The following is a 16,535-nucleotide window of genomic DNA, read 5'->3' as shown; positions in this document are numbered from 1 at the left end:
CGAGGTCGAATAGAATGGAGCTCAGCCTCCTCTTGCGCCAAGGAGTGGGAGGCCGAGACGTTGCTCCTCTCCATCATGCGAATCCATCGTTTCTCCTCTCCTTGCTCACCATGTTGTCGCCACCCTAGCACAGCATGGACGCTCCTCCACCAGCCGAGCCTCCGGCGTGGACATCCTTGTCATTGCTTCCCCAGGTCGATGCTCCCGTTCCTGCGCGAAGGATCCACGGTTCACCTTCGACCTCTTCGAGCCCGCTTGTCGACCGCTTAGCCTCCTAAAAGGTGCCATATCTCCTTCAGTTCAGTTACAACAACAACATGTAAGCATAAATAGAACAACTAGAGTAAGTAACATGTAAGTCAGCCCCTAATGTGATACAGTGTGCATCTAATTCAAATTCAAACATAAAAGGAGGATGAGTCATATTGTTAGCTTTCTGAAACTAGTGCATACTCTTAGAGTGTTCAATAAAATAGATGACAATGAATTTAAATCATAACCTAAGATGCAATTTCCCGAAAATCATCAGAACTCAATTTAATAATACAAATATATGGACATCTATGAACCAACAGCATGCACCTTCCCAATGATTCATCTAATAGTTGAGAGAAGAAATCAAAACATACAGTGTGAAAATCAATGTGTCACATGCACAACCAATTCTAACAAGCTTGGAGGGGACGAAAATTCCTAGATCTCGAATATGCACGAATCAAAAACAAATTTTAAAAATTAACTTGCAATGAATTAAACAAATAACGTAGAGCAAATAGAGATTCCATAATGTCAAAAGAGAGCAAACAGAGAGCCAAGAGATTCTTTCTTGCTCAGAGAGCAAACATAGAGCAAACTCCTATATAGATTTATTGAGAAATAAATAAAGATAATTTCATATTGTCCGTAATATATCAGCTGGCATCTTATACCACCAACCAAACTGCTGATATCCTCACTAGTGGCCACTTTGCACGTATAAGTACCTTGTTCTAGTCTGAGTTTAAGCTGGCTAGGGATTTGAGATTGGATACACACTTATCCAACTGCTATTCTAGATGAGTCTGATAAATTTGGTTGTACTGCATGTTTAGCTAATGCACATGGAGTGGAACATGGTCAGAAGAATTTTACTCACTCCTGGTTGTACTGCATGTTTAGATAACGTATCCGACGGAGCTAGAGAGGGTGTGGTCTTCCTCCATGATGGAGAACGTTGGCGAGGTCTAGTCCGTCACCGATCGATGCTCCATCACTGCTTGCCTACAAGGAGAATCGACCGAGGATATACTGTCGCACCTAACCAGGACAAGAGCAAGAAAAGGAAAATGCTAATTCATCAAACCTCTCTCTTTAGTAACAACTAGCTGCGTGTCCCGCGCATTTGCGCGCCTAGATTTACTCTATAGTATTAGTTAACTTTCTATGTGGATTACACACTTCTAGTCAACTATTATACACTTATTTTCTAACAATATACTATAATTTGCATGAATGGGTTAAAACATTATTGTTAACTTAAATTTGCAAATATGTGTGCAAAAGCGATTGTAGCAAAACTTTGTCGTGAGAAACATGATTCTGCAATAAAAATGATTTTCATTTAGTGTGTTATAAACTATAACTAAATGTTTTTCTGAGTGACAAATAAAGTGTATACCTATTTTTAGGATTTGTTTTTTGGTTCCTAACCTTTAATGTGTATCTTTGACAAATAATTATTTGTAGGAACTTTAGCCCGAGCGTCATCTCTGTCTCCACAACTCATCATTAGTCATATTGCAGGCGTATTTTCATAAGGAAAATGTTGCCTCTACATGCTTCAACCCATGCCCATGTTACTATTTTTCTTTGTTGCATGTTCTTTTCAAGGCAATGTAATTATAACTACTATCTTTCGAAACCCCTAACATATTGTTTTGCCCATAGTAGCCATGCATCGATACTGGTGGACATTTATTATAAACTTGTCATATGTGCTACAGGTTCATAGTTGTCCTTAAGCCCAATCCGATCATTGATTATGAATCAAGTTGATTTTCAACACGTTGGCCTATGCCAGAATTATGTTCCCTTGATCGCACACCTCATCTACATAGAATTAAAACTCTTCGTATTTGCTCACAAGCACAGATATATATACTCGAGGCAATTTCACAAAATATATGTAGGCTAGCTGCTAACTTGTACATCATGTATACCATGATTTGATCAAACATACCTGGTTGCTGCTGCTAAACACATGATATTCGAGCAACTATATTGTTCTATGCGGAGCATAAGGTGTTGATTTTTCAGAGCTGGTTGCTCAGAAACGTAAAAGTAGAGTAATTGCCTCCAGAAAAAAATACCAATTGGTAACTCATCTATATAAAGTTATTGTAGAACTTGTGATTAGAAGCTCTTACCTTCTCTAGTTAGGGATGCACAAAGATAAATCTGACTATGGAATCTCTTTAGGACGTACATACAAAAGAAAAATGGCAAGCCAACCTATATCTTGACCGGATGAATATACTGCTTGTCCTAGCAGTTTTCTGTGCGTATATAAATCCGTTGTGTTGGCCCTCAGTCTTGATATTCCTGAAAAATATATTTTTTACTTTCTTGCCTCTTCCCAGAGTAATACTTTTTTGCTCCATTACATTGCAATTAATTAGCAGTTTAGCACCATATAATATCGAAAGTAAATGTAGCACACTGCATACCTCTCTAAACACCCAGATAGCATACTTCTACCTCAGCTGAACAATAACCACATATTAGTTCATAACCATTGTAATTAACTCCGAATATATTTACTGTAGCCTTCAGAAAAAATCACTTCTTCTCTGTCAAATAAGATATTCAACATATGATGCTCCAGAGACATACCAACATAAACCGATATGATCGGACAGATTGTGGCTTCCGCCAGCATGTTCTAATAGCAAGACATGAATATATATATACGTACCAATTACAACACACAGCCTGCAAGTTGCTGGTAGTATATATCTTGAGCATAGACATAGCTTCCGCCATGAATTACCAACTGCAGGGGTTGATCTGCCCGCAGTTACTGTACATGGATAACAACTCCCTCTAGCATGGTCGGATGGCATGCGCCCGCATGCCACTGCCTTCCTGGAGTATCTGCATGACCGCTCCATGCAGTCCAGAGATCGGCACGTTCGTCGCCATGGCCGGTAGAAGACATTCAGTCTGTTTAGATTATGCTCGTCAACATAAGAGAAGAGGCTTGCTTAGAAACCAAAAGAAGACGTCTTCGAGCCGGAGCAATTGTCAAAAAAAGAAGACGTCCTCGACCTCGAGCATGGCAGCAGTTCGATTGGCGAGATAGGAAGAAGAGATTCCAGGGTGATAAAAGATGAGGCCGACGGAGTGGGCGACCATACGTATAGCCGGCAGAGCCATCGCGGCGACTCGGCAACATGGCATGTAAAACTGCTGGTGGCGCATTAGATGAGATCTCTGAATTAGGCTCGTGCGATACCTTTTCTCTCCGTCGTCTCCTTCAACATCTCCAATCACTGGTGGAAAAAGGGTCTTTGGTCGCGGTTCGCAACTGCCATTAGTCGCGGTTGCGCAACCGCGACCAAAGTAGCGCGACTAAAGGCCCCCCCCTTTAGTCGCGGTTGCTTACGAAACCGCGACTAAAGGTCCGTCCACGTGGGCGCCAGGCGACCGTCGGGCGGAGGCCCTTTAGTCGCGGTTCTTCTGGCCGACCGCGACTAAAGGCCGCCGCAGATTTAGGGTTTTAGGCCCCCCCCTAAACCTGCCCCCCCTAAACCTGCTTTCTGTTTAATTTGTATTGTTTTATTTCTTTTGTGCTTTATTGTAATTTTGAAGGAGTTTCACATATTCTACGGTACTACATACATGCATGCATATGAATGTACAATTTCAAACAAATTTGAAATTAGAACCAAAAAGAATTCAAGAGGAATATACAATATATATTCAATATCATCGGATGACCATATACAAGTTTGAACAAGTTTCCATACATAATTTAATGCATGTATAGTTCTACGTCCTCTACATAGTGTTGTCCTGTAGGATCGATGACTTCCCTCGCGAACCATCCAGCTAGTTCCTCCTGAAGTGGTCAAAAGCGAGCTTCTGGACTAAGCGTCTTCCGGAGGTTATTCCTCTTGATGTTGATCTCAGACGACTGGTCCCGCTCATTGGTGTATCTCCGGATCCTCTCACAAACATAGTATCCACATAGATTGGTCCCCGGTAGCTGAATATCCCCGCCGTCCGCACCGCCCTTTTAAAATGTAGCTCTTTTTTGAATTCACCGACCTTTTCATCTACGAACCGTCTCCAAACCCTACGAGGCAAAGAAAATTAAATGAACAAGAGAGTTATTAATTAGTTACTTGATATTAGGAAATGATGAACGAAATAGGCCGATCGATATAGAGCGCAAATGAATGAAAACAATTACTTTTGCATCATTTTTCTCATGTCGGCTGATGTCTACGGGAGCTTCTAATCTTGTAGATAGTGTTGGGCCTCCAAGAGCAGAGGTTTGTAGAACAGCAGCAAGTTTCCCTTAAGTGGATCACCCAAGGTTTATCGATCTCAGGGAGGAACAGGTCAAAGATATCCCTCTCATGCAACCCTGCAACCACAAAGCAAGAAGTCTCTTGTGTCCCCAACACACCTAATAGGTGCACTAGTTCGGCGAAGAGATAGTGAAATACAGGTGGTATGAATAAGTAGTAGCAACGGGACCAGAAAAGTGCTTTGCCCAGGACAAGTAAACAAGCAGTAGTAACGCAACAAGTAGTAACGCAAGATAAAACAGTAAACAAGCAGCGATAGCAAGTATTTAGGAACAAGGCCTAGGGATTAGACTTTCACTAGTGGACACTCTCAACATTGATCACATAACAGAATAGATAAATGCATACTCTACACTCTTGTTGGATGATGAACACATTGCGTAGGATTACACGAACCCTCAATGCCGGAGTTAACAAGCTCCACAATTCAATGTTCATATTTAAATAACCTTAGAGTGCAAGAAAGATCAATACGACTAAACCAAGTACTAACATAGCATGCACACGTCACCTTCACGCCACGTAGGAGGAATAGATCACATCAATACTATCATAGCAATAGTTAACTTCACAATCTACAAGAGATCGTGATCATAGCATACGCCAAGTACTAACACGGATGCACACACTCGTCACCATTACACCGTGCGGGAGGAATAAACTACTTTAATAACACATCACTAGAGTAGCACATAGATAAATTGTGATACAAAACACATTGCAATCATAAAGAGATATAAATAAGCACTTCACTACGCCATTCATAACAAGTGAGTAAGTATTCTCGTGAAATATAGCCTAAGAGACCCACACGGTGCACACACTCGTCACCTTTACACACGTGGGACAAGGAGTCTCCGGAGATCACATAAGTAAAACTCTCTTGACTAGCATAGTGACATCTAGATTACAAGCATCATCATATGAATCTCAATCATGTAAGGCAGCTCATGAGATTATTGTATTGAAGCACATAGGAGAGAGATGAACCACATAGCTACCGGTACAGCCCCAAGCCTCGATGGAGAACTACTCCCTCCTCATGGGAGCAGCAGCGGTGATGAAGATGGCGGTGGAGATGGCAGCGGTGTCGATGGAGAAGCCTTCCGGGGGCACTTCCCCGCTCCGGCAGGGTGCCGGAACAGAGACTCCCGTCCCCCAGATCTTGGCTTCGCGATGGCGGCGGCTCCGGAAGGTTTTCCGTATCGTGGTTCTTCGCATCAGGGGTTTCGCGACGGAGGCTTTAAATAGGCGGAAGGGCAGCAGTCGGGGGCCGACGAGGGGCCCACACCACGGGCGGCGCGGCCCCCTGGCCGCGCCGCCATGTGGTTTGGCCACCTCGTGGCCCCACTTCGTATGCTCTTCGGTCTTCCGGAAGGTTCGTGGCAAAATAGGCCCCCGGGTCTTCGTTTCGTCCAATTCCGAGAATATTTCGTTACTAGGATTTCTGAAACCAAAAACAGCAGAAAACAGAACCGGCACTTCGGCATCTTGTTAATAGGTTAGTTCCAGTAAAATGCACGAATATGACATAAAGTGTGCATAAAACATGTAGGTATCATCAATAATATGGCATAGAACATAAGAAATTATCGATACGTCGGAGACGTATCAAGCATCCCTAAGCTTAGTTTCGCTCGTCCCGAGCAGGTAAAACGATAACAAAGATAATTTCGAAGTGATATGCCATCATAACCTTGATCATACTATTTGTAAACATATGTAGTGGATGCAGCGATCAAAACAATGGTAATGTCATGAGTAAACAAGTGAATCATAAAGCAAAGACTTTTCATGAATAGTACTTCAAGACAAGTATTAATAAGTCTTGCATAAGAGTTAACTCATAAAGCAATAAATCAAAGTAAAGGTATTGAAGCAACACAAAGGAAGATTAAGTTTCAGCGGTTGCTTTCAACTTGTAACATGTATATCTCATGAATAATTGTCAACATAGAGTAATATAACAAGTGCAATATGCAAATATGTAGGAATCAATGCACAGCTTCACACAAGTGTTTGCTTCTTGAGGTGGAGAGAGATAGGTGAACTGACTCAACATAAAAGTAAAAGAATGGTCCTTCAAAGAGGAAAGCATCGATTGCTATATTTGTGCTAGAGCTTTTATTTTGAAAACATGAAACAATTTTGTCAACGGTAGTAATAAAGCATATGAGTTATGAAAGTTATATCTTACAAGTTGCAAGTCTCATGCATAGTATACTAATAGTGCCCGCACCTTGTCCTAATTAGCTTGGACTACCGGATCTTTGCAATGCACATGTTTTAACCAAGTGTCACAATGGGGTACCTCCATGCCGCCCGTACAAAGGTCTAAGGAGAAAGCTCGCATTTTGGATTTCTCGCTTTTGATTATTCTCAACTTAGACATCCATACCGGGACAACATGGACAACAGATAATGGACTCCTCTTTAATGCATAAGCATGTGGCAACAATTATTATTCTCATATGAGATTGAGGATATATGTCCAAAACTGAAACTTTCACCATGAATCATGGCTTTAGTTAGCGGCCCAATGTTCTTCTCTAACAATATGCATGCTCCAACCATTAAGGTGGTAGATCTCTCTTACTTCGTGACAAGACGGACATGCATAGCAACTCACATGATATTCAACAAAGAATAGTTGATGGCGTCCCCAGAAGCATGGTTATCGCACAACAAGCAACTTAATAAGAGATAAAGTGCATAAGCACATATTCAATACCACAATAGTTTTTAAGCTATTTGTCCCATGAGCTATATATTGCAAAGGTGAATGATGGAATTTTAAAGGTAGCACTCAAGAAATTTACTTTGGAATGGCGGATAAATACCATGTAGTAGGTAGGTATGGTGGACACAAATGGCATAGTGGTTGGCTCAAGGATTTTGGATGCATGAGAAGTATTCCCTCTCGATACAAGGTTTAGGCTAGCAAGGTTATTTGAAACAAACACAAGGATGAACGGTACAGACAAAACTCACATAAAAGACATATTGTAAACATTATAAGACTCCATACCGTCTTCCTTGTTGTTCAAAACTCAATACTAGATGTTATCTAGACTCTAGAGAAACCAAATATGCAAACCAAATTAGCAAGCTCTAAGTATTTCTTCATTAATGGGTGCAAAGTATATGATGCAAGAGCTTAAACATGAGCACAACAATTGCCAAGTATCAAATTATCCAAGACATTTTAGAGTTACTACATGTAGTATTTTCCAATTCCAACCATATAACAATTTAACGAAGAAGAAACTTCGCCATGAATACTATGAGTAGAGCCTAAGGACATATTTGTCCATATGCTACAGCGGAGCGTGTCTCTCTCCCATAAAGTGAATGCTCGGATCCATTTTATTCAAACAAAACAAAAAACAAAAACAAACCGACGCTCCAAGCAAAGTACATAAGATGTGACGGAATAAAAATATAGTTTCAGGGGAGGAACCTGATAATGTTGTCGATGAAGAAGGGGATGCCTTGGGCATCCCCAAGCTTAGACGCTTGAGTCTTCTTAAAATATGCAGGGGTGTGATGTCTACGGGAGCTTCTATTCTTGTAGACAGTGTTGGGCCTCCAAGAGCAGAGGTTTGTAGAACAGCAGCAAGTTTCCCTTAAGTGGATACCCAAGGTTTATCGAACTCAGGGAGGAAGAGGTCAAAGATATCCCTCTCATGCAACCCCGCAACCACAAAGCAAGAAGTCTCTTGTGTCCCCAACACACCTAATAGGTGCACTAGTTCGGCGAAGAGATAGTGAAATACAGGTGGTATGAATAAGTAGTAGCAACAAGCACCGTAAAAGTGCTTTGCCCAGGACAAGAAACAAGCAGTAGTAATGCAAGCAAGTAGTAACACAAGAAACAAGAAACAAGCAACGATAGCAGTATTTAGGAACAAGGCCTAGGGATTACACTTTCACTAGTGGACACTCTCAACATTGATCACATAACAGAATAGATAAATGCATACTCTACACTTTTGTTGGATGATGAACACATTGCGTAGGATTACACGAACCCTCAATGCCGGAGTTAACAAGCTCCACAATAATGCTCATATTTTAGTAACCTTTAGTGTAAGATAGATCAAAAGACTAAACCAAGTACTAACATAGCATGCACACTCGTCACCTTCATGCATATGTAGGAGGAATAGATCACATCAATATTATCATAGCAATAGTTAACTTCGCAATCTACAAGAGATCATGATCATAGCATAAACCAAGTACTAACATGGTGCACACACTGTCACCTTTGCACACGTGCAGGAGGAATAAAACTACTTTAATAACATTGCTAGAGTAGCACATAGATAAGTTGTGATACAAACACATTGCAATCATAAAGAGATATAAATAAGCACCTCACTATGCCATTCAACAGATGAATAAGTATTCTCGTGAAATATAGCCTAAGAGACCCACACGGTGCACACACTCGTCACCTTTACACACGTGGGAAAAGGAGTCTCCGGAGATCACATAGGTAAAACTCACTTGACTAGCATAATGACATCTAGATTACAAGCATCATCATATGAATCTCAATCATGTAAGGCAGCTCATGAGATTATTGTATTGAAGTACATAGGAGAGAGATGAACCAGATAGCTACCGGTACAGCCCCGAGCCTCGATGGAGAACTACTCCCTCCTCATGGGAGCAGCAGCGGTGATGAAGATGGCGGTGGAGATGGCAGCGGTGTCGATGGAGAAGCCTTCCGGGGGAACTTCCCCGCTCCGGCAGGGTGCCGGAACGAGACTCCTATCCCCCGCATCTTGGCTTCGCGATGGCGGCGGCTCCGGAAGGTTTTCCGTATCGTGGTTTTTTCGCATCGTGGTTTTCGCGACAGAGGCTTTATATAGGCGAAGAGGCGGCGGCAGAGGGTCGAAGGGGTGGCCACACCATAGGCGGCGCGGCCGGGGCCCGGGCCGCGCCACCCTATCATCTCGGGGCCCACGTGGCCCCCTCCGGCGGCTCTCGGGTGTTCCGGATGCTTCCGGTGAAAATAGGAACCCGGGTCTTGATTTCGTCCGATTCCGAGAATATTTCGTTACTAGGATTTCGAAACCAAAAACAGCAGTAAAACAAGAATCGGCACTTCGGCATCTTGTTAATAGGTTAGTTCCAGTAAAATGCACGAATATGACATAAAGTGTGCATAAAACATGTAGGTATCATCAATAATATGGCATAGAACATAAGAAATTATCGATACGTCGGAGACGTATCAAGCATCCCCAAGCTTAGTTCTGCTCGTCCCGAGCAGGTAAAACGATAACAAAGATAATTTCTGAAGTGATATGCCATCATAACCTTGATCATACTATAAACATATGTAATGAATGCAGCGATCAAAACAATGGTAATGACATGAGTAAACAAATGAATCATAAAGCAAAGACTTTTCATGAATAGTACTTCAAGACAAGTATCAATAAGTCTTGCATAAGAGTTAACTCATAAAGCAATAAATCAAAGTAAAGGTATTGAAGCAACACAAAGGAAGATTAAGTTTCAGCGGTTGCCTTCAACTTGTAACATGTATATCTCATGGATAATTGTCAACATAGAGTAATATAACAAGTACAATATGCAAGTATGTAGGAATCAATGCACGGTTCACACAATTGTTTGCTTCTTGAGGTGGAAAGAAATAGGTGAACTGACTCAACATAAAAGTAAAGAGAATGGTCCTTCAAAGAGGAAAGCATCGATTGCTATATTTGTGCTAGAGCTTTTATTTTGAAAACATGAAACAATTTTGTCAACGGTAGTAATAAAGCATATGAGTTATGTACATTATATCTTACAAGTTGCAAGTCTCATGCATAGTATACTAATAGTGCCCGCACCTTGTCCTAATTAACTTGGACTACCGGATCTTTGCAATGCACATGTTTTGACCAAGTGTCACAATGGGGTACCTCCATGCCGCATGTACAAAGGTCTAAGGAGAAAGCTCGCATTTTGGATTTCTCGCTTTTGATTATTCTCAACTTAGACATCCATACCGGGACAACATGGACAACAGATAATGGACTCCTCTTTAATGCATAAGCATGTGGCAACAATTATTATTCTCATATGAGATTGAGGATATATGTCCAAACTGAAACTTCCACCATGAATCATGGCTTTAGTTAGCGGCCCAAAGTTCTTCTCTAACAATATGCATGCTCCAACCATGAAGGTGGTAGATCTCTCTTGCTTCAGACAAGACGGACATGCATAGCAACTCACATGATATCCAACAAAGAATAGTTGATGGCGTCCCCGAAACATGGTTATCGCTCAACAAGCAACTTAATAAGAGATAAAGTGCATAAGTACATATTCAATACTACAATAGTTTTTAAGCTATTTGTCCCATGAGCTATATATTGCAAAGGTGAATGATGGAATTTTAAAGGTAGCACTCAAGCAATTTACTTTGGAATGGCGGATAAATACCATGTCGTAGGTAGGTATGGTGGACACAAATGGCATAGTGGTTGGCTCAAGGATTTTGGATGCATGAGAAGTATTCCCTCTCGATACAAGGTTTAGGCTAGCAAGGTTATTTGAAACAAACACAAGGATGAACGGTACAGCAAAACTCACATAAAAGACATATGGTAAACATTATAAGACTCCATACCGTCTTCCTTGTTGTTCAAAACTCAATACTAGATGTTATCTTGACTCTAGAGAAACTAAATATGCAAACCAAATTAGCAAGCTCTAAGTATTTCTTCATTAATGGGTGCAAAGTATATGATGCAAGAGCTTAAACATGAGCACAACAATTGCCAAGTATCAAATTATCCAAGACATTTTAGAATTACTACATGTAGCATTTTCCAATTCCAACCATATAACAATTTAACGAAGATGAAACTTCGCCATGAATACTATGAGTAGAGCCTAAGGACATATTTGTCCATATGCTACAGCGGAGCGTGTCTCTCTCACACAAAGTGAATGCTAGGATCCATTTTATTCAAACAAAACAAAAAACAAAAACAAACCGACGCTCCAAGCAAAGTACATAAGATGTGGCCGAATAAAAATATAGTTTCAGGGGAGGAACCTGATAATGTTGTCGATGAAGAAGGGGATGCCTTGGGCATCCCCAAGCTTAGACGCTTGAGTCTTCTTAGAATATGCAGGGGTGAACCACCGGGGCATCCCCAAGCTTAGAGCTTTCACTCTTCTTGATCATAGTATATCATCCTCCTCTCTTGACCCTTGAAAACTTCCTCCACACCAAACTCGAAACAACTCATTAGAGGGTTAGTGCACAATAAAAATTAACATGTTCAGAGGTGACACAATCATTCTTAACACTTCTGGACATTGCATAAAGCTACTTGGACATTAATGGATCAAAGAAATTCATCCAACATAGCAAAAGAGGCAATGCGAAATAAAAGGCAGAATCTGTCAAAACAGAACAGTCCGTAAAGATGGATTTTATTAGGCCACCAGACTTGCTCAAATGAAAATGCTCAAATTGAATGAAAGTTGCGTACATATCTGAGGATCATGCACGTAAATTGGCTTAATTTTCTGAGCTACCTACAGGAAGGTAGACCCAGATTCGTGACAGCAAAGAAATCTGGAACTGCGCAGTAATCCAAATCTAGTACTTACTTTACTATCAAAGACTTTACTTGGCACAACAAAACACAAAACTAAGATAAGGAGAGGTTGCTACAGTAGTAAACAACTTCCAAGACTCAAATATAAAACAAAGTACTGTAGCAAAATAACACATGGGTTATCTCCCAAGAAGTTCTTTCTTTTTAGCCGTTAAGATGGGCTCAAGCAGTTTTAATGATGCACTCGCAAGAAATAGTATTTGAAGCAAAAGACAGCATCAAGAGGCAAATTCAAAACACATTTAAGCCTAACATGCTTCCTATGCATAGGAATCTTGTAAATAAACAAGTTCATGAAGAGCAAAGTAACAAGCATAGGAAGATAAAACAAGTGTAGCTTCAAAAATTTCAGCACATAGAGAGGCATTTTAGTAACATGAAAATTTCTACAACCATATTTTCCTCTCTCATAATAACTTTCAGTAGCAACATGAGCAAACTCAACAATATAACTATCACATAAAGCATTCTTATCATGAGTCTCATGCATAAAATTATTACTCTCCACATAGGCATAATCAATTTTATTAGTTGTAGTGGGAGCAAATTCAACAAAGTAGCTATCATTATTATTCTCATCAAGTGTAGGAGGCATAGTATAATCACAACAAAATTTACTCTCCATAGTAGGTTGTACCAAAATACCATTATTATAATCATCATAAATAGGAGGCAAAGTATCATCCAAGAAAATTTTCTCCTCAATGCTTGGGGGACTAAAAAGATCATGAAAACCAGCTTCCCCAAGCTTAGAATTTTCCATATCATTAGCAACAATGGTGTTCAAAGCGTTCATACTAATATTACTACCAGCATGCAAATAAGATTTCATAGGTTTTTAAATTTTCGCATCAAACAATCCATGTTTTAAATCAGGAAATAGAATAAGAAGCTCATTGTTGTCCATTATGCCAAACTAGTGTAAACAAGAAACAAAAAGATGCAATTGCGGGATCTAAAGGAAATAGCTTCGAGCACAAACACAATGGCGCCGAGAAAAGTACGTTACCCGGAACCGGAGTATGAGTGCCTTTTTACCTTTCCTCCCCGGCAACGGCGCCGGAAAAGTGCTTGATGTCTACGGGAGCTTCTATTCTTGTAGACGGTGTTGGGCCTCCAAGAGCAGAGGTTTGTAGAACAGCAGCAAGTTTCCCTTAAGTGGATACCCAAGGTTTATCGAACTCGGGGAGGAAGAGGTCAAAGATATCCCTCTCATGCAACCCTGCAACCACAAAGCAAGAAGTCTCTTGTGTCCCCAACACACCTAATAGGTGCACTAGTTCGGCGAAGAGATAGTGAAATACAGGTGGTATGAATAAGTAGTAGCAACGGCACCGGAAAAGTGCTTTGCCCGGGACGATAAACAAGCAGTAGTAATGCGGCGGTAGTAACACAGTAAAACGAGTAAACAAGCAGCGATAGCGATATTTAGGAACAAGGCCTAGGGATTACACTTTCACTAGTGGACACTCTCAACATTGATCACATAACAGAATAGATAAATGCATACTCTACACTTTTGTTGGATGATGAACACATTGCGTAGGATTACACGAACCCTCAATGCCGGAGTTAACAAGCTCCACAATAATGCTCATATTTTAGTAACCTTTAGTGTAAGATAGATCAAAAGACTAAACCAAGTACTAACATAGCATGCACACTCTCACCTTCATGCATATGTAGGAGGAATATATCACATCAATATTATCATAGCAATAGTTAACTTCGCAATCTACAAGAGATCATGATCATAGCATAAACCAAGTACTAACACGGTGCACACAACTGTCACCTTTGCACACGTGCAGGAGGAATAAAACTACTTTAATAACATTGCTAGAGTAGCACATAGATAAGTTGTGATACAAACACATTGCAATCATAAAGATATATAAATAAGCACCTCACTATGCCATTCAACAGTGAATAAGTATTCTGTGAAATATAGCCTAAGAGACCCACACGGTGCACACGCTGTCACCTTTACACACGTGGGACAAGGAGTCTCCGGAGATCACATAGGTAAAACTCACTTGACTAGCATAATGACATCTAGATTACAAGCATCATCATATGAATCTCAATCATGTAAGGCAGCTCATGAGATTATTGTATTGAAGTACATAGGAGAGAGATGAACCACATAGCTACCGGTACAGCCCCGAGCCTCGATGGAGAACTACTCCCTCCTCATGGGAGCAGCAGCGGTGATGAAGATGGCGGTGGAGATGGCAGCGGTGTCGATGGAGAAGCCTTCCGGGGCACTTCCCCGCTCCGGCGGGGTGCCGGAACGAGACTCCTGTCCCCCGGATCTTGGCTTCGCGATGGCGGCGGCTCCGGAAGGTTTTCCGTATCGTGGTTTTTCGCATCGGGGTTTTCGCGACGGAGGCTTTATATAGGCGAAGAGGCGGCGCAGGGAGGGTCGAAGGGGTGGCCACACCATAGGGCGGCGCGGCCGGGGCCCGGGCCGCGCCACCCTATCATCGCGGGGCCCACAGGGCCCCCTCCGGCGGCTCTCGGGTGTTCCGGATGCTTCCGGTGAAAATAGGAACCTGGGTCTTGATTTCGTCCGATTCCGAGAATATTTCGTTACTAGGATTTCTGAAACCAAAAACAGCAGAAAACAGACAGCGGCACTTCGGCATCTTGTTAATAGGTTAGTTCCAGAAAATGCACGAATATGACATAAAGTGTGCATAAAACATGTAGGTATCATCAATAATATGGCATAGAACATAAGAAATTATCGATACGTCGGAGACGTATCATGGTGAACCACCGGGGCATCCCCAAGCTTAGAGCTTTCACTCTCCTTGATCATATTGCATCATACTCCTCTCTTGATCCTTGAAAACTTCCTCCACACCAAACTCGAAACAACTCATTAGAGGGTTAGTGCATAATAAAAATTAACATGTTCAGAGGTGACACAATCATTCTTAACACTTCTGGACATTGAATAAAGCTACTGGACATTAATGGATCAAAGAAATTCATCCAACATAGCAAAAGAGGCAATGCGAAATAAAAGACAGAATCTGTCAAAACAGAACAGTCCGTAAAGATGGATTTTATTAGGCCACCAGACTTGCTCAAATGAAAATGCCCAAATTGAATGAAAGTTGCGTACATATCTGAGGATCATGCACGTAAATTGGCTTAATTTTCTGAGCTACCTACAGGGAGGTAGACCCAGAGTCGTGACAGCAAAGAAATCTGGAACTGCGCAGTATTCCAAATCTAGTACTTACTTTACTATCAAAGACTTTACTTGGCACAACAAAACTCAAAACTAAGATAAGGAGAGGTTGCTACAGTAGTAAACAACTTCCAAGACTCAAATATAAAACAAAGTACTGTAGCAAAATAACACATGGGTTATCTCCCAAGAAGTTCTTTCTTTATAGCCGTTAAAATGGGCTCAACAGTTTTAATGATGCACTCGCAAAAGATAGTATGTGAAGCAAAAGAGAGCATCAAGAGGCAAATTCAAAACATATTTAAGTCTAACATGCTTCCTATGCATAGGAATCTTGTAAATAAACAAGTTCATGAAGAGCAAAGTAACAAGCATAGGAAGATAAAACAAGTGTAGCTTCAAAAATTTCAGCACATAGAGAGGCATTTTAGTAACATGAAAATTTCTACAACCATATTTTCCTCTCTCATAATAACTTTCAGTAGAAACATGAGCAAACTCAACAATATAAATATCACATAAAGCATTCTTATCATGTGTCTCATGCATAAAATTATTACTCTCCACATAGGCATAGTCAATTTTATTAGTAATAGTGGGAGCAAATTCAACAAAGTAGCTATCATTATTATTCTCATCAAGTGTAAGAGGCATATTGTAATCATAAAAGAAAATTTCCTCCTCAATGCTTGGGGGACTAAAAAGATCATGCTCATCGAGCCAGCTTCCCCAAGCTTAGAATTTTCCATAGCATTAGCAACAATGGTGTTCAAAGCATCCATAGTAATAACATTCCCATTAGCATGCATATAAAGTTCCATGGGTTTTTTAATTCTCTCTTCAAACACATCATGTCCTAATTCAAGATAAAGTTCATAAAGATCTCTCATATTTTTGTTGTTTTCCATTATGCTTAACTAGTGAGATAAAAACATGCATGATATTAAGTAAAGTAAAACAAGTAACTAATTTTTTTGTGTTTTTGATATAGCAAACAAGATAGTAAATAAAGTAAAACTAGCAACTAATTTTTTGTGTTTTGATATAATGCAGCAAACAAAGTAGTAAATAAAATAAAGCAAGACAAAAACAAAGTAAAGA

Source organism: Lolium rigidum, chromosome 3, assembly GCF_022539505.1.
Source record: "Lolium rigidum isolate FL_2022 chromosome 3, APGP_CSIRO_Lrig_0.1, whole genome shotgun sequence".
Lineage (NCBI taxonomy): Eukaryota > Viridiplantae > Streptophyta > Magnoliopsida > Poales > Poaceae > Lolium > Lolium rigidum.
This window is presented reverse-complemented; position numbering follows the sequence as displayed.